This window comes from Ambystoma mexicanum, chromosome 4q (genome assembly GCF_040938575.1).
Source record: "Ambystoma mexicanum isolate Mex_15411 chromosome 4q, UKY_AmexF1_1, whole genome shotgun sequence".
In the NCBI taxonomy this organism is placed as follows: Eukaryota; Metazoa; Chordata; class Amphibia; order Caudata; family Ambystomatidae; genus Ambystoma; species Ambystoma mexicanum.
Window position 1 is genome coordinate 1,297,780,587 of NC_090928.1, and position 19,242 is coordinate 1,297,799,828.

Sequence of the window (19,242 nt, forward strand, 5' to 3'; positions counted from 1 at the left end):
AGTGACTGCTGCTGCGGAGGAGGAGCACATCATAAAACCTCTAGCCCCACGCAGAGCGAGGCAGGAGTGTTTTACTGTATTGGCGAGCTACGTGATTGCTGCAGTCTTTTTTCAGTGACCGCTGCAGAGGAGGAGGAGCACATCTTAAAACCCCTAACCTCTCGCAGAGTGAGGCAGGAGTGTTTTACTGTGTTCTACTGTGATCTACAGGGACCGGAGTAGAAATTAGTCCATTAGAAAGCTGCCTGAAGGAAGAGGTAAGCCAAGACTCATAAACGCACAAGTAACCAACTCCCATGCAAAGCACGAGGGGAGAAGGGTGGGGGCACCATTGTAGGGCACTTCCTGAAGGGCCCTGTTAAGCAGTCAGAAGACCCCTTACAGAATATCAACAGTAACATCCTGCAGAATGAAGTGGGAGCAAACATAAATGAGATCAACTTGTCTGGCCCCTCCTTCTCAGCCATAGACAATAATAACTCACAGCTAGCCCTATGTTATACCTTGAGAGACACTCTGTCAGCTGGAAATGCAGCGGATTAAGATGCCAATTTCGAGGTAAGGAGGAAGGACCAAGACATTATGGATTCAAATGAAACAGAGATACCTGCAACCGCTCCAAGAATGGAAGAAGGAACACAGAGGCTATCTTTTACACCTGATATATGCCCTCCGACAAATAATGAAACGGACATAGCTACAAGAGGCAAGAAAAGCCCCCACAAAAGAGAAGCAGCAGAACAAAGGAAAACACAGGGCCCAAAATCTCAAACCGCAAGCAAAGAAAACGAAAAGGACAGCAAACAAAAGACAAAAGCAAAAGGCAGCTCCTATGGGAACTCTTAGAAGTTGGCTTCTCAACGAACAAAGCATGAATGTCACTGCTGGAAACGATTCTATGAGTTCATTCGTGGAAGACATTTCAATATTGAGTGTGCAAGCAGTATCGCCAGTAAAAACAACCAGTGGAGAAAGGCATGGGCGGTTACCTATGGGCCTGCCGGTTAGAAGCAACAATTGAATGCCCACAGCAGTGTTACAGGACCCCACCAAAGAACCAATGATTGATTTAAAGTGCATCGACCGGATGGCCACAAAAACACGCACACACATTAATAGACCGGAATTCCTAAAACTGACAAGGAAGATCCTGCCATTAAGAATCTTGGACGCATCAGACTCTGAGTTCTTTGAGCCGATAAAAAACATGAGGGAGCAATGTAGCAGAGTACACTGTATATCCCTCGAAATGGCGAATCTAGTAAGACCATCCATATCTAAATATCCTGAAATGGGCTGGGAACTGGAGGCTGAATGTGAATCTACTCAAGCCATCACCACAAAGAAGTCTCCAGAGGTAAAGCTACTGGAAATGTTAAAGACGGCTGCGGACAATAAGCTCACAAAGAACTGTAAGGTTATTTAGCGTGTTACAACACAGAGTACATCACAGAGTACAGCACTACTGCACAGGATTAATGTGTAGCATGTTTTTTTTTATGCAGTACCACTGCATTGGTTTGGTGCATTGCTATGATGCAATTGTTTCAAGCTATGTGTTGCCAGTGTAACATGGACATATAAGTGAGGGCAGGTTATTCACTTAAAAACGATTTTTACATATAAAATGCAAATCATTTCTTTTCACAGTTAAAAGCACGCATTTGTACATTCAAAATATGAATTACACACGGTGAGAGCAATAAAGTGCCGGGCATGTTCCACCCGATCCACTGAGGATGATGTACCAAGAATGGAGTCTATGAAATGCACTGGCAGGAAGACTCGATCAAAACAAGAATTACTGCCGCCGTGTGAATGCCAAAGGAACACCATCCTGGCGGATACAGCATCGCCTTCGCTCGTGTGGCACAGGTCATGTATATGGAGCTGCGAATCGTGTATGAAGAGAAGCCGCTCGTGCTCGTGCTTGAAGACCCGTCGCTCGTGCATATAGAGCCACGACTCGTGTATGAAGAGCCGCCGCTTGTGCTCGTAGAGCCTCTGCTCTACGAAGACCTGCCGCTCGTGCCTGAAGAGCCGCCGCTCGTGCATATAGAGCCGCAACTCGTGTATGAAGAGCTGCCGCTCGTGCTTGAAGACCCGCCGCTCGTGCATATAGAGCCACATGCTCGTGCCTGAAGACCTGCCGCTCGTGCCTGAAGACCCGCTGCTCGTGCATATAGAGCCACATGCTCGTGCCTGAAGAACCGCCGCTCGTGCAAGACCCGCTCCTCATGAATGAACAGCTGCCGACTTGCTGCCTCACCAACCACAACCGACCAGCTTTAATGATTGTGATGATACATAGTTTCCAGATTTATCCTTGCTCATCTGCTCAGCTCCTCCTTTAATTAACGAGCGTTTTGCGTTTTAAATCAATTAAACACATAACCTGCAAAAAAAATAAAAAAAATCTTAATGTGCATTTAAATGACTAAATGACTTTCAGAGCCTGTCATTTTCCATTCATTTTGCACCGGAGAACACATTATGTTATTAATGAATTAGCGTGTTAGTTTTTTGTTCGCAGTGGAAGACTACCCAAATATCTGGAAGTGGATTGAGTCCACTAAACCGCCATGCTTTCGTTCAGAAGAATGAAAAGCCGTTTGTGGAAGGCGCTAACAACTTGACAGGTAGGAAAATGGTGTTACCACAACACCTGCTATACAGAACACATGAGCAGACACTTGTGAGTGCATCCACAGTTCATGAGTACATTGATGAACTGAGGAAGCGTTTGCAACATGCATTTGCTTTTGTGCAGAGAAATCTAGAAAGAGCTGCTGACAGTGCAAAGTCATACTACGATAAAAGAACATCAGTGAGAGAATACAGTGTAGGGGATCAGGTGTATAAGTTTCATTTTAGAAAAAGTAAACAGAAAAATTCTAAATTTCTAGCAGCCTGGCAGGGGCCATTTCGAATTATAGATAAGATCTCTCCTGTAGTTTATAAAATTTTAAAGACTGAAGGTGAAACAATAATAGAGCAATTTGTGCACGTAAATCAGATTAAGCCATGCCATCCCAGACACGAGATCAGGCAGCTTGAGCATGTAGAAACAGATAAAGTCCCTTGAACATAAAAAGGTGGAGTGACTATGTCTAGTCAGGGGGCAGTAACAGAGGAGTTACAAAAAAAAGATGGTTGAAATGGTACATAAACACTGTAATATATGTAAATATATATAAAGTATAAATAATATAAAAAGTAAAAAAAAAAAAAAAAATATATATATATATATAATGGAAGCTTATGAGATTGGTATGCAGAATGAAAATGCATTGAATTTAAAATGTTGTTTCATGTATGCTTATTTTCTTTTTAACCTGTGTTTAATTTAAAACAAAAGAAAAAATGTTTTATTTTTGGCAAAAGGGTGAAGTTAGTATTGTGCTATATACTTAATCTGTTTCTTTTCTATTTTGATTTAGAACATTAACTATTTATACCGGAGGTCACGGCAGACGATGGAGTCCTGGAGCCCACGTGGACGGATTCCGGGAAAGCCCCGAGGGGGGGGCCAAGACCAAGGCTGCAAAGCGATCAGCGTTGAAGATGATACCGATGATATGGTTAATGATGATGATATTTGGAGGGATCTTCAAGAATTCAGAAGCACAGGTTGTCATTGAACCTGGACCAGCATCTGGTATCGCGGTGGAAGAGGCACCAGGATTCATCATGAGTGATAGAAGGATGATTTTCCAAAATATCTACATACCATTGAATCCTGAGATTTTGATTGAAAAACATTTGAACAATACCTGCATTAAAATTGAACAGACTAAAGAGTGGCTGGAAATAAGAAAAGAGGACTCTAAGCAGTGAATAAGAGATATATTGATGCAATTGGCGAAAACATTTGTGAATTCAGCAGACATTAAGAAGAGGAGAGGAAAGAGAGGTGCGGTGATGCTCGCGATATCATTGGTAATGTCAATAGTTGGAGCCATAATAGGTACCACAATATCAACAGCCAATGCTATTTCGGTAGGAACACTGAGTACTAAAGCGCAACAACTGAGTATTGACCTAGAAATAATACAAAAAACATTAGATGGGATTAGAGGGGGACTGGATGAACAAGTAAGATTCATAAATTAAACTGCAATCATTCTAAATGAACAAGCGGATGTGATGCAACGGGCAACAAAGCTAATTATTAAGCATGACAGAACTTTAAATGAAATATTTGGGCCTCATTACACGGTAGGAGGTAGGGGTTTACCGGTACCGGTAAGGGCACTGGTACCGGTAAACCCCTACCGCCTTACTACGAGTTCCCTTTGCGGGACCCGACTTTAACGGCTGGTTTTACCAGCCGTTAAAGTAGGGTGCCGCAAATGGACCTCGGAGCTAACTTCGGTACCGCAATTTGCAGTACCGTAATTAGCACCTTGCCCATTCCCATTATGCCCAATGGGGGCAAAAATGGGAATGGGGAAGAGCCTTGGTGAATGGGGAATTACTGCCCCTGCTCACCTTGGAGTAGGGCGGTAATTCCGCCATCCACCAAGACGGACATGGTAAAATACTGGCGGCAACCATGGCGCTAATAGCGCCATGGTTACCGCCTACCGTGTAATGAGGCCCAATGAGTCCTGTTGATAGACTATTAACGAATTATATGAGAGAAGTTCAAACTGCAGTTTCACAATTGATTCAAGGACATATCCCCTTGTATTTTGTTTCGCAGGATATTGTTCATCAAATGATAGAAAGATTGACCAGGAGGGAAATTGATGTAGTACAGGTAAAAATTGCATTTGAAATGGGTAATGCGATGCCATTATATGTGGACCTGGAAAGGTTGGAAATTGGATTTCTACTATGCATACCATATGTAGCTCCTAAACTTATTTATCAAACGAAGTGGGTACACAACGTGGGATTTTGGCAAGAGGACAAATTTATTAAGATTAAGGGCCTCATTACACGGAAGGCGGTAATGGTTAACGGCCACCGTTAATGGTAACGGTGACCGTTAACCATTACCGCCTTACTACGAGGTCCCTTAGCGGGTTGGTGCTTTAACGCCTGCTTTTTGCAGGCGTTAAAAACCAACCCGCTAAGGGACCTCGGAGCTAATTACGGCACCGCAAAATTGCGGTGCCGTAATTAGCGCCTTCCCCATTCCCATAGAGCCCTATGGGGCAGAAATGGGAATGGGGAAGGGCAATGGCGGAAGGGGGATTTACCGCCCCACCAACCTTGGAATGGGGTGGTAAATCCCCTTTCCGCCAAGGCGGTGCCGGTATTTTACCGGCATGAGCCATGGCGCTAATAGCGCCATGGCTCACCGCCTTCCGTGTAATGAGGCCCTAAGACTCCAGAAGTGGTGGCATTTCAGTCATGGGAGCCTGAAGTTTATTTAATACCAAATTTGGAAACATGTGTCAAATTTAAAGAACAAAATTATATGTGTCCAGGTAAACCGTTTGTTCCTGATGCCACAGATCCTATTTGTGGTTTGAAATCTGACCCAAGTATATCAGAAGGATGTGAGGTGATTATTAGCAATATGGGGAGTGAAGAACTGGCACAGGCTAAGATGGTCAGAGGTAAATGGTTGGTCAGCACCTGCTTAAAGAACATGACAGTAGTACATTTGAACCATGGAACATACGTGGTTAAACAGGTGAAATATAATGTTTTTTATTTACAGGTTCCAAAGGATACAATTGTGTCAATTGGAGGGTTAACATTGTTTCATGTAACAAACGAAATTTGGGAAAGCCAAGTGGAAAATATCGATTTTTTTCAAAGGGACACTTTTGCAATAGATCCGGATGTGGAGTTTTTATTGAATCACAAAGAAAAACATGTTATAAAAATGTATCTGAGAAAAAACAATATTACAGTTAGTAATCTGGGGATAATAGAAGTGGAAAGATTTAATTGGGGAACCTGGGGGGAACGCTCAATAGTGGGTTTGGCTGTCCTGGTGCTAATCATGGGTGGATGGTTGATTGTGCTATCAGTAAAAATGAAAATGTTGCTGATTTTGGTAGCTATGTCAGGAAGAGAAAGATATCCCAATACACATGCATTTTAAAAGAAGGATGGGGGGCAAACTTGTTTTTTTAAAAAATTGGCTTGGATCGTAGCCAAGTTCTAAAAAAAAAAGGAGGGTATGTAAGGTTATTTAGCGTGTTACAACACAGAGTACAGCACAGAGTACAGCACAGAGTACAGCACTACTGCACAGGATCAATGTGTAGCATGTTTTTTTTTATGCAGTACCACTGAATGGGTTTGGTGCATTGCTATGATGCAATTGGTTCAAGCTATGTGTTGCCAGTGTAACATGGACATATAAGGGAGGGCAGGTCATTCAGTTAAAAACGATTTTTACATATAAAATGCAAATCATTTTTTTTCACAGTTAAAAGCACACATTTGTACATTCAAAATACGCACTATTTTTACCTGAAATTCCTCTGTTACAGGAGACACATTTGAGGATTAATGAACTAACCTCATTAACAAAAAACTAAAACGCTAACTCATTAATAACATAATGTGTTCTCCAGTGCAAAATGAATGGAAAATGACAGGCTCTGAAAGTCATTTAAACGCACATTCAGATTTTTTTTTTTTTGCTGCTATCTGCGCTCTGTCCACAGTATTTGCAGGAAGCAAAGACCTCGAATAAGCAGGAAATCAGTTTGGTTACAGTTGCAACTGTATAAGCCAAGCCATTGTGTACAGAGGGTGGTTAGGGCATGATAGAATTGTATTGGTTAGGATCCTTTGGTAAGAGGTAACCAGAGTTTTCATGTATAATCTCGGGGAAGAAGCTAGGAGACGACATCTTGACACAGCTCGGAGAAGGACTGAGTTGATAGCTGGGGATGCCTGATTCCTAAAGCAGATTCAACTTGGTTGCAGAGACTGGGATTCCCAGTCAACAAGTCCCAGTTTGAGTGACAGCAAATGCTTGTCCTTGCTGGGGGAACCCCTCCAGAAGGCGACCAGCCAAAGAAGTTACATGCTGAACAAGCCTTGTAATTATCTCGCTGAAGTGTGGGGGCTGAGTGTGTGCGAAAATATTCAGTCAGTGTAGGAAAGGAGATTCCTGTGCTTTACCCACGTGTGTAATGTTGCAAATTGAATTCTTGTTCCCCGCCACTCTCTTCTCAGTGTATCACAAATAATGCTGTTACTGTACTATTTCATTTATTTCTGTAAAAAGAGTGAGATCGTGTTTAAATGCAACTTTTATAATACACAAAAAAATATCTGAAAGCAGACGGGTGGTGTGTTTTATTTTCTCTTTCCTTTGTGCATTTACCAATACAGTGATGATGATGTGGGGAGATGTTTAGACAGTGCAATTGTCATTTTTAAGATAGCTAAAAATAAGATTTGGCTGCAGTTGTGTGCATGATTCCATTCAGTATACAAGTGTGTGTTTTCTGGACAGAACATAACTGGGTGTGAAATAGCCTTTTGCTGAAGGTACATGAGTCAGCAAAAATAGAGACCCGGGACATAGTTCACTACCGTATATAAGTTAGTGAAAAATACCACATGATAGCTCGCTGCCGTAGATAAGACAGCGAGAAATTGCCCATGGTGGCACACTAAAAATGAAAATGTGGTGTTCCTGAAATGCTAGCCTGAGGTCTCTCTAGTGATTACACGAAAAATCTAAACAAAAATTAGGGGTTCTGGATATTGGGGCCACAAATAAAACAAAGGAATTATGCTCACCAAAAATACCACCAACCACGCATACCAACCACACATACCAACCACGCATGTCTGTGTACTGAAATAATGCATATCCACTGTATTATTATTATACATAACCCAATCTGAATACAAGGAGTGATTGTTGCAAAATTATTTTCGGCGGTAAGAAAATACCGCCAGGCCCCAAATCTACACAAAATACCCAACAGAACACTGTTAACACCTTGCAAGAAAATATAATTAACGTATTAACCTGGGTGGTCCAAAAATGTGGAAGCGAACTGAAATTGGCCGCAGGGCCTTGGAACACCCGTGGCTTCACTCATATGTTATCTGAAACAGGTTCACGAGTCTTGCTGGAAAAGCATGACGTATTTGTACTGCAGGAATGCTGGCTCTTCTCAGAACTCAGCGTTGACAGATACCAAATATTCCAAAGAAATGCAGAAAAAACCCAAAGAGGGCGACCGTATGGGGGGGCTCATCACAGGAGGCGGGAATGCTCATCAAGTGACACGCATGGCATCTGAGAAGTGTACCCCCAATGTGCTAGCAGTAAGAATCAAACCCCCAAAGAGGGACCCCATATGACCGCTATCAATGCCTATGACCCTCCAGGTATGACGCATACAGCAGATATTATTGAGTTGATGGAAGACATCATATGCAATCAATAACGCCTGATGGAAAGGGAAAGATCTTCCTGGACGGGGGCATAAATGCTTGCTGTACCTGTAACACGGCTCTGATTGAGCAGTTTTTGTGTTCTTTGAGGCAGACACAGGAAATAGGAAATGCAATCCAAAGGGGAATTATGGTAGATGCATTGTGGGATTGGGAATGCTACATACTGAATGGCTGTGTGGTTGGTGATAAACCTGCTCAAGACACTCGGAAAAGCGGCCTAAAGACCGCCAGGATTGACTACCTCTCCTGTAATGATGAATTGTATGCTCAGGCCTGTCACATGGCAGTAACAGAGAACAAATTTAGAGATCACGCATTCCTCACTCCGAGCCTAAGAGGTGCCCTTCGGAGTGAAGAGGTTGCTATGCTTAAAGACCTGGATGGAAACACGGCAGATAATAGAATCAGGTGGCAAGAGAAAAACCTAGAGATAGCAGCTCGCCAGCAGACAAACCTCCTCCATCTCCTGCCCACTAGAGCACTCTACGGCAGATAAGATTGAGAGTTGGATTAGAGAGAACATGAGGACCTAGCTACCCAGAAGGGCTCCTATGCCACGTTAACTAAATCAAATACACGCTACCACTATGACAAAACCATCAGGGAAAAGAAAACTGCCATGAGGAAAGAAATCAGACACATAGGGAAACTGGCGTTGTCAAAGAGATAAGACAAGTAAACAATAAGTACAGAGACTGGGTCAGGAGGTGGTTACAGGCTGGACGGAACGCCAATGGCAATATCATTTAGGTTGTGATTAAGAGTAATGACACACGGAAAATATGGAAGCCCATGAGATTCTTTAATGCTTCAAAGGCAAAACAAGTCACATGTGGTATACGGGAGAACGTCTGGAACAAATACATTGCTGAGAAATTAAAGGTATCAGAGTTAATGCCCATGGAGACTCTGCGGTCAATTATAAAATACAACCTAAACTTTGACCTTCAAGATATCAAAATAAAAATAGGACAGCTAAAAGAATACAGGGCACCGGTCCCTAATGGACTCGCGAATGCTGTTCTAAAGGGGGCACCAGAATTTTGGGCAAAATGTATGAATATTCTGTTCATGAAAGTATGCCAGAAAGGCATAATACCTCAATCCTGGCGTATGGCAATTCTAGTTCCCATCTATAAGAAGGGTTGCAGATTAGCCCCGTCGAACCACATATTATTGGCAATGTTGGCCGTTTCAGACAAGACTTTTGCTTCTCTTAGATGAGCTGGAAAAATGGAGCAACTGCATAAACTTGCTTGGCACATGCCAAATGGGTTTCAGAAGGAGATCGGGCACGGTGCAATCCTTACGTCTCATGGACCTCATGACAAGAAAAGCAAAGACAAAGGGTAACCCCTCCCTCTATGTGGCCATGATTGACTTGGAAGCAGCCTTTGACACTGTGGAGGGGGAAACTTTGGGCAAAGATGGAAGGACATTGCTGCCCCGAGCCCTTGTTGGCAGCGGTGAAAGGACTGAATGAGGGAGCCACTGTCCAGGTAAAATTGGATAGTGCTGGCACCACCACACAACCCATTGAAACATACAGAGGGGTCAAACAAGGCTGTGTGTTGGCCCCACCATTCTTCAACATGCATGCCATGCATGCTTTCCCCTCAGGCTAACTACAAACCGAATACTGCACCTCAGCAACCTTTCTGCTTCTCACCCCTCTCTATTTCTGAAGTTGAACACATCATTAACAGTCTTAAGCCCTCTAACTGTCAGGGCGACTCCTGCCCTGTCACTATTATCAAGGAGGCCTCACAGCACCTGGCGCCTTTCATCACCACACTCATAAACTCCTCCTTCAAGTCGGGGATCGTCCCTAACAACCTCAAGGATGCCTGGGTTATTCCCTTACTGAAAAAACCAACCCTCGACGCTAACATTCCTACCAACTACAGACCTATCACCACGGTGCCATTTCTTTTAAAAATTCTCGATCAAGCGGCATACCTGCAGATCCAAGATTATCTTGAATCCTAGAACCTTCTGGGTCTTAGGCAATCGGGCTTCCGCCCTCGCCATGACAAGAAACTGTGTTACTAGATTTAAAAACACAAATAGAAGACTTAAAAGATAAGGGAAAACTGGCTCTTTTACTCCTTAGAGACCTCTCTGCAGCATTCAATTTAGTCAATCATCAAATCCTCTGCCACCACCTTAAATCAGCGGCTAACTTCTCAGAGAAAGCCACAGCTTGGATTACATCATTCCTGGACAATAGATCTATGAGGGTCTTCTTCCCCTCTGCCACTGCTGAACCTTCCCCTGTCACATGTGGTGTCCCCCAAGGGTCATGTGTGTCCCCGACACTCTACAAAGTTTTCACAAAACCTCTATTTGACATACTGGACCATGTGGGCGTCACGTACACCAACTACAGGTGACCACAAAATTGACTCCCTAGCTATCAACGCCATTTATCAAGTCATCCAGGCCTGGATTGCACAGCATGAACTGTGTTTAAATGACAAGAAGACTGAGCTCCTCATCTTAGGTTCACCCCAAAAACTCAGTAAACTTGACTCCTCATTCAAGTCCTTCAGCATCGATGGTAACTCCATCAAAGTGGCCAAGGACACCAAGACATTAAGTATTATCTTGATTCCACCCTCTCACTATCCCGACAAACTAATGCAGTCTCTTCAGCCGCATCTTACACATGCAAGCTTATCACAGCTTGCCGTCCTGCCAATTGCACAACTCTAGCCAGGACTCTTGTCCTCTCCAAAATCGATTACTGCAACACCCTCTATCTGGGCACTAACCAATGCAATATCAGAAAACCTCAAATCATCCAAAACAACGCTATTAGAGCGGCCCTGAACATTCCTAGAACTGCACATATCTCTGAATACAGACAGAGTCTTCGCTGGCTCTCAGTTACCCAAAGAGTCTCTCTTAAAGCCTTGGCACTCACACATAAAAGTATTGCTAACCTAACCCCCAGCTACCTTTCCAACAGGTTCTCCTCGCACTCAGCTGCGAGACCTCTCAGAAGCCAAGCTGTGGAACACACTACCTAACCCACTCAGAGCTGAACCTTCCTTCACTGCCTTCAAGCGTAATGCCAAAGCTTGGCTATCCACCCTCGACTAAGGATGACTATTGACTGTAACAATGTTGTGCGCTACACAAATAAACAAAATACAAATACAAATATGGCCGATTTACCAATTTGTCTGAGCAAGCTTAATACGTGTCCCCCTAGAGTGGCCAATGAAAAAGTCCATTGCTTGGTATATGCAGACGACTTGGTTGTTTGTGATCATACCTATGCAGATTTGAAAAAATTGTTGAATTTGGTTGAGGTGTAAGCTAAAAAAAATGGTTTAAAAAATAAACTATGGGAAAACCAAATTGATGCTTTTTACTAGCAGAAAGATAGCGAAACTACCTGTGGTGATTGCAGGGAAACAAATTGGGCCTCATTCCGAGGTGGCCGCAAAGGGATACCGGGCACCGTTAAGGACATCGGTGCCGGTAATCCCTTTGCGCCCTATTCCAAGGTCCCTTAGCGGGTCGCTTCCTTAATGCCTGGTCTGACCAGGTGTTAAGGACGGGCCCGTTATTAGCTCCTTGGTCCCCTCGCGGGACCCGGAAAGGACGTCTGGTTTTACCAGACTTCTGTTCTGGGTCCCGCGCTAGGGGACCTCATAATCAGGCCTCCCATAATGAACGGTGCCAGTCCCGTACTGGCACCCTTCATTAAGGGAGCGCCTATGTTATAGGGGGTCATTCCGAGGAATGGGGAAGGCACTAATAACGGGCCCGCAAATTGCGGGCCCATTATTTGCGCCCTAGTCCCCTAACGGGACCCGCTAAGGACGTCTGGTCTGGGAAACCTCGGAATAGGGCGATAAGGGTTTACCGGCACCGGCATCCTTACCGGTGCCAGTAAACCCTTACCGCCCAACTCGGAATGACCCCCATAATGAGGCCCAAAGTTTTTGCCCGACCATTCTGTACGAGCTTGAGGCTTTATGCTGTGTCGAGTGTGTGGCATCATGGGAAAATAGGAAACTGCACGGCATGTCTTAACTGAATGCCGAGCGCATGTTGCACTTCTCATTACGATTTTGGCGGTAGCCATGCCGCTATGGGCAGCATAGCTGCCGCCAAAATCGGGTCCGGGTCTGGGTTCTCAGAATGAGGAATTACCAGGCCATTCCGAGTTCGGAGGGCCCAGTAATTCCTCCCTCCAGGAACCCGGGCCCGGACCTTCCCCATTCCCATTTCAGCCCCCATAGGGCTGAATGGGAATGGGAGAGGGAGCAAACAACGGGCCGATTACGAGTGGCCTGTTGTTTGCTCCCTCTTCCCCTCATGGGACCCGGTAAGGACACGTGGTTTGACCAGGCGTTACTTACCGAGTCCCGCGAGGGACCTCGTAATGATGCGGAACGGGTTTAACGGGCCCGTCTCCTTTTGCGGGTCCCGTTCCGCCTGACTTGTAATGAAGCCCTATATGTGTTTACCTGGCTGATTTGTCGCTAACATTAACAGCATAAAAACCGCAATGTTTTGGCGCTATTGCCTGAACACTGACAACAAACAACTGCAAATAGCGCTGTACCAGGTTTGGAAAGGAGTGAACGAATCAGGGAAACTGAATAGACCAGAGCCTAGTTAAGAAAGGGGCGGCAGCGAAAGATCTACTCACTCGGGGTCGTAATATAATGAAATCGGAAAACAGAAAACACATGAGGCCTGATTCACGGGTGCATTTTATAATGGCGCAATCCCATAGGAAAACGTTCTGTGAATCAGGCCCCATAATGTCAATGAAAGAAAAAGGCTGCCTGGCGTAAACTGGAATTGAGATACTGGGAAATGTATGCATACGTACCATGGAGTAATGGTTCAAGTTTTATCTTATTAATTGATTGTAATTAATTTTATTCTCTTCCTTGGTAGCATTAACTGAATGAATTGAATGTTTTGTTTTGTTTGATTGTTTTAAATAATTTGTATTAAATAACTATGTAAAAGTTCTTATGAACTATATACATAAAGAATAAAAAATTAAATAATTTGGAGGATCATCGTTCTCTCACCTGGCAGCAATATCTTGCAATCACCTACCAAAAAAGATACGCAGCACAAAGGATCATCTGGAATTCAGAAAACTACTAAAAACGTGTCTCTTTGCTCTGGAAACAGGAGGAAACGACTAGGAAGCATTGACCCACAGGGAAACAAGAGTCCCTGGGAGGAAACCATGACCCCTGAATTAATCCTCACCTAAGCAGAATCCGGGGGGGCGCACAACCACCCATGCCCACATACTGCTAATAAACAGAAGAAACCTAGGTAGGTAAGATCCCCACATGGGACGGGCATGGAGGGTCCAGAGTCCTCTAACCTAAACTTCCCCAACCCCAGGGTGGGGGAACACCCCAACTGAAGCCAAGTACCCATTACTAGAGTAACACAGAGGAAAACTCCCACACCCCAACAGGCCTGCCAACTAGACGAACAAACTATAATACCAAACACACAGGATAATCATAGATGTTGAGCACAGAAACGCAAAGACAAAGGGCCTCATTACGACCCAGGCGGTAAGTTACCGCCTGGGCCGTGACTTTACCACCATGGCGTAAACTACGTTTACGCCATGGTGGTTGGCGGACTTACCGCCCCATTCCGACCTAGGCGGGGCGGTAAGTCCCCAATCCCCATTTACCCTTCCCCATTCCCATTTTTGCCCCATAGGGCATAATGGGAGTGGGGAAGGCGTTAATTACGCCACCGTAAATTACGGTGGCGTAATTAACTCCATGGTCCCTTAGCGCCATGGATTTTAACACCTGCTAAAAGCAGGTGTTAAAAGCGCCATGGCGCTAAGGGACCTCGTAGTTGGCGGTAAGGGGTCGGCGCAGCTAACGCTGGCGTTAACCCCTTACCGCCAGGGTCGTAATGAGGCCCAAAGAGGTAAGAGAGACAGAAAAAAAACCTGCTAACCCAATTGTCAACTTTCCTCATACACCTATCATACAGAAAACCAGACAACCACCTCTCTGCAGAGCAATCCACAGGCACTTAACCACATTACAACAACAGACTAACAACACATAACCCGGCACAACAGTAAATGGGAATTCGCACAGACCCGTAAACTGCGCTTAAGCTCAGCGAAGGGTGGAAACCGAACTGAAACTGCCAACACACCATCAAGTCTCACTTTCCTATTCCCTCTACACTCTACTAACCCTCCTCTTCCCCTTTATTTCACACTCTCCTATTCAGATCCACCAGAGCGCCTGGGCACTACTTCGGTGGTGACGGTGAGCAGTACAAATACCTTTAACATTAACATACTAATTGGAAGGGCAAGCCCAGAGTATTAACTGTGAAGGGCACGTGACACTAATCACCGGATCATGATGAGCATTAACTGCAGGATATGTGACACAATTCACCGGGCATGCCCAGACCATTAACCGCAGGACCTGTGCAGGACTTGTGACACCAATCACCAGGGCAAGCCCAGACCATTAATTGCAGGACCTGTGAAGGGCACGTGACACTAATCACCAGATCACGGTGAACATTAACTGCAGGGTATGTGAGAGTAATCACTGGGTAAGCCCAGAACATTAAGTGCAGGACCTGTGCAGGACATGTGACACTAATTACCAGGTCATGCCCGGTGTTGCCAGGTCGGAAAGAAATAAAAAGCTAAATGCCCATCCAAAACAAGCCCAAAAACAGGCTGACTCCCATCCAAATAGGCAGAAAAAACAAGTGCACACCTAAAAGGCTGTGGATAGGTCTCAAAAGTAAGAAACCTAGCATAATATCATAAACATGCATAGAGAGAGCACATACATATTGGGCCTCATTCCGAGTATGGAGGCAGTCATGGCGTTATTTGCGCCATGACTACCTCCCATGCCGGTCCCGAGTCCGGTCTGTAGAAAGGGGGACTTACCGGTCCAGTCCGACCTTGGCGGGACCGGTAAGTCCCCATTCACCAGACCATTCCCCATTCCCATTTGAGCCCCCAACGGGCTCAATGGGAATGGGGAGGGAGCTAATAACGGTACCGCAATTTGCGGTACCGTTATTTGCTCCCTGGTCCCTTTGCGGCAAAGGGACCTCGGAATAGGGCACAAAGGGATTACCGGCACCAATGTCCTTAACGGTGCGCGGTATCCCTTTGCGCCCTACTCGTAAAGAGGCCCATTGTGTTAGAACAAAAATGATTTACTATAATTACATTTTTTTGACATTTAGTATCTCTTCCTTCCATTTTTTGTATAGTGGAAAATTAAATCTACTATTCGACTGTCAAGGTTCAAGCATAATTGACTAACAAATACGTTCTCGTACATATTTCAAGCCCCTGTCTTTCCTCTTATAAACGCCTGGCTCCTTTCTTCTCGTTCAGTCTTACTCATCAGGTGTGGTGGGAGTGATTCAACGACTGCGACAAGGAATAATAGGAATCCAGGCATTAGTATTCATTATTATCTCTCGGTCAGTCTTCTTCGCCACAGTCCTTATTCATAAACCAGTAACTCACGTGAAAAGGTAAACGCTTTAGATACACGGACTATATGAATAACAATATAAATAAATAACTACAGTTGTTTGACCGTTGACTTGACACCAATCACCAGTGCATGCCCAGAGCATTAACTGCAGGGCATGTGCAGGACAAGTGGCACACATCGCCACGGCACACCCAAGGTCAAGTGACACTAATCACCAGAGCAAACCATGAGCATTAACTGCAGGACCTATGCAGGACATGTGACACAAATCCATTCATGCCAACCCTCCCAATTTCGGTGGGAGACTTCTGACTTTTTCATTAAAAATATTGCAATTTTTTACTGTCTCCTGCCTAAAATAATTATATCCCCAATGCAAACCTATGGGAAAATTACATTGTACGATTTATTTCTGTGGTGAAATCTCCCTCCCAGGTGCTCCAGAATGTTGGCATGCCTGTAAATCACCAGTGCACGTTCAGAGCATTAACTGCAGGACCTATGCAGGACACGATGTGGTTCAGCCACTCTGAGGCTTCTACCTCATCAATGGTGCCCTCCTTCACCATTTTGTTGAACTTGGTTCTGAGTATGTCTCTGGCTGTCACTGGTACAGGCCTTACTTTATGCTTTATCCTGTGTACAAAGTTCTTGATTTTCCCTGGCCCTTCTGAAAACAGCTTGGGAAAGTCTTCTTTAAATACTGGCACTCCTCCTGTATTGACAGTTAACACTTGATCTTCCATGCTGGGATCCAATTTGATCATGAGTTTGGCTTGATCGTCCCATCCTAGGACTGCTGGGCCTTCTTGTGTGAAGTATATTCCCGAGGTGGTCTCTCTTCCCTTGGACTTCACCTTTCCTTTGATATATCCTAATAGGTCTACTGACGTACCTCCAAATATTGTGGGTTTGTTGCGTGTGCTGAGCACTTCAACCTTTTCGGTGCACATCATTTATTTGTATGTGCGTAGGGGAAGTAGGGTCAGATCGGTGCCTGAGTCTGCCATGACTCTCATCTCCATGCCGTTCACTCTGATTGCAAAGTGGGTCTTTTCCCTCCTGGCTCGTGAGCTGTTTACCATTATAACTGTGGGTCTCCCTTCTTCTTCAAATGATGATTCTCCCCCGCGTTGTGTTCCGCATTAACGTTTGTAACTTTTCTATTGCGCCACCTGCATACCAATGAAAAGTGACAAATTTTCTTTCACACCGAACATTCTTTCGGCCTCATTACGAGTTTGGAGGTAGCCATGGTGCTATTAGTACCATGGCTGCCTCCAAACCGGGCTCCAATACCGGGTTCCTTCAATGAGGAATAACCGGGTCATTCCAACATTGGAGGACCCGGTAATTCCTCCTTGAAGGAACCATTCCCCATTCCCATTTGAGCCCCCATAGGGCTCAATGGGAATGGGGAGGGAGGTAATAACGGGCACATTACGAATGGCCCGTTATTAGCTCCCTCTTCCCCTCGCGGGACCTGGAATGGACGTCTGGTTTTACCAGACGCCTAGTCCGGGTCCCGCAAAGGGAACCTCGTAATCGGCACGTTATGAACGGTGCCGGTCCCGTACCGGCATCCTTCATTACGTGAGCGCCAGGGTCGTAATGAGGCCCTTTGGGCCTCATTACAAGGTGGGCGCTAAGGGATTACCGGCACCGGTAAGGGCACTGGTAAGGGCACCGGTGCCGGTAATCCCTTAGCGCCCTACTACGAGTTCCCTTTGCAGGTCCTCCCTTAATGCCTGGTTTTTCCAGGCATTGAGGACGGGACCCGCAAAGGGACTCCAGAGCTAATAACGGTACCGCAATTTCCGGTACCGTTATTAGCACCTTCCCCATTCCCATTGAGCCCTATGGGGGCTCAAATAGGAATGGGGAATGTCCCTGGTGAATGGGGAATTACCGGTCCCGCCGAGTTTGGAATGGACAGTAATTGCTCCCTTCACCAGGGCGGAGTTGGAAGGGTTTTGGAGGCAGCCATGTCGCTAACAGAGCCATGGCTACCTCCAACCTCGTAATGAGGCCCTTTGTCTCTTGCTGGACATTCTCTGTCGTTGGCTAAGTGTTTGGTGCCAGTGCACCTGTGGCACTTCAGCAGTTTCTTCTTTCAGCACTTTCCTTCTCTCACGTCAGTCAATTGCTTATCCTTCTTGTTCTTAAAGGTGATCGCTTGGACCTCCGCTGGGCCAGAGCTTCCTGCGTACTCTTTCCGTTGCCCTGCGGTTTCTTCCACTACCCTCGCTATCTCTATGGCCTTTTACAGTTGTAGTTCCTTCTCTAAAATAAATTTGGCCTGCACGTTTCTTCTGTTGGTGTGGCCTGTTAGCATGTCACAGATTAATCCTTCTGCGTTATTGCCAAAGTTGCACAGTGCAGCTAGTTCTCGTAGCTTGGTCAGATAGTCGTCTACGGGTTCTGACGCTTCTTGTTTGCGATTCTAGAAATGTATCCTGTTCAGCACTGTATTTTCTTTGCTGGCAAAGCGTTTAATTATTTTTCTGACTGCCTCTTTATATATCTCGTCATTTTCATCGACCCCTGCTTCAGGCGTAAAGGCCTGCAAACACTCTCTGACCTTCAACACCCAACGTATTTATTAACATAGCTCTGCGCCTCGCTGCAGTGTACCCGCACCTCCTAGTGCTTCCAGGTAGGTCATGAACAGCGGATGTCATTGTGGCCATGGACTTGCAGGCCTACCTGATGTTTGTAGAAATGGCGGGGCAGTGTTGCTCCTTGCATGATGCTGTGCGGGTCCAATCCGGTCCTCGTCTCAAAATATATAGGGCCTCATTACATGGACGGCGGTAACCATGGTGCTATTAGCGCCATGGTTGTCGCCGGTATTTTACCGAGTCCGCCATGGTGAATGGCGGAATTACCGCCCTATTCCAAGGTGTGTGGGGGCGGTAATTCCATATTCACCATGGCACTTCCCCATTCCCATTTTTGCCCCCATAGGGCTCAATGGGAATGGGGAAGGCAGATTGCGGTACCGTAATTACCTCCAAGGTCCCTTTGCGGGTCCTGTCCTTAACGGCTGGTAAAACCAGCCGTTAAGGTAGGGTCCCACAAAGGGACCTCGTAGTAAGGCGGTAAGGGTTTACCGGCACTGGTACCCTTAACGGTACCGGTAAACCCTGACTGCCATCCGTGTAATGAGGCCCATAGTATAAATGACAGGGATCAGCCAGTTGGATTCAACAACTTTATTGCTGTAATAACGTTCAGCAGTTAAAATCAAATGTGGTCTTTTACATGTCCAGGACCACAGGGAAATGAACAATGCAGAACAGGGTATGTAATCTAGTCCTCAAGCTGCCATTAGTCTCCC

General features: G+C 45.3%; 1 pseudogene; it reads left to right on the top strand.

Annotated features, from left to right (window-relative positions):
* Window positions 1-16,910: 16,910 nt before the first annotated feature.
* Window positions 16,911-19,242, top strand: part of LOC138467390 (zinc finger protein 157-like) — a 58,465-nt pseudogene continuing 56,133 nt past the window's right edge.